Raw genomic sequence first — 1,135 nt, 5'->3', positions numbered from 1 at the left:
GTCCTAAAACATGCTGCCAAGTGAATATTTTGTGTTTAAAAGTCCAAAAAATATTTTATACGAATATTTACAAAATCAACCAAAACATGCCTTACTATAGCCTTACCATTGTTAAAAAGTGCAAAAAATCCGATAGATTTAAAAAAAAATTTAACCAAAATTGACAGAAAACTTCATAGAATTGTTTTTTTTTATGTTCTCTTAATGCCCTTATTTTATGAGAAACATGCAGGAAAAGATACAATTTTGGAAAATCATTTTACATTATTTTTTTAAATGTTTTTTTGTTTTTGACCGGAAATGACACAGAAAAAATATTAAATATAGATTAAATATTAAATGTTTTTGACAAAACATTTAATATTAAAAAATTTGAAAACACTTCCTCTAAATGCCCTAAATTTATGAGAAACATGCCAGAAAGGATACAATTTTTAAAACTAATTTTGTTAAACATTTTTGTCAATCTTTTGTAGTTTTTGACCGGAAATGACAAAACAAAACATTTTGACAGAAAATCTTATATAAAAAAATTTTAAAAAATGTCAATAATTGCACTAATTTTATTATAAACATGCAGGAAAAGAAACAATTTTGAAAAATAATTTTACATTATTTTTGTAATTTTTTTTTGTTTTTGACCGGAAATGACACAAAAAAATCTCATTTTTACAAAAAACTTTATATTAAGAAATTTGTAAAAACTTTCTCTAGAAGTCCCAATTTTATGAGAAACTTGCAAAAAAAGATTGAATTTGGAAAAAGATTTTTACTTGATTTTTGTCTTTTTTGTGACTTGGAGGTCACTTTGTGGTCGCTTGGACGTCGCTTGGAGGTCGCTTGGACGTCGCTTGGAGTTCACTTGGAGGTCAATTGGAGGACAATTGGACATCACTTGGAGGTCGCTTGGACATCACAGTTAAAATAGTAGACCTATAATTTCCTGAACAAATCTCTGAAAAAAAAAAGATTCTCAAAAATGACTAAAAATACACTCATTTGCCTTAAAATACTTAGCTATGTCCATTTTTGTGGTTAAAATTCAGAAAAAATATACTTTTTTGGTACGCCACCTTTTGATCACAGTTAAAATACTAGACCAATAAGATCCTGAACAAATCTCCAAAAAAAAAAG

This window comes from Cynoglossus semilaevis, chromosome 10 (genome assembly GCF_000523025.1).
Source record: "Cynoglossus semilaevis isolate Cse_v1.0 chromosome 10, Cse_v1.0, whole genome shotgun sequence".
NCBI lineage: Eukaryota > Metazoa > Chordata > Actinopteri > Pleuronectiformes > Cynoglossidae > Cynoglossus > Cynoglossus semilaevis.
This window is presented reverse-complemented; position numbering follows the sequence as displayed.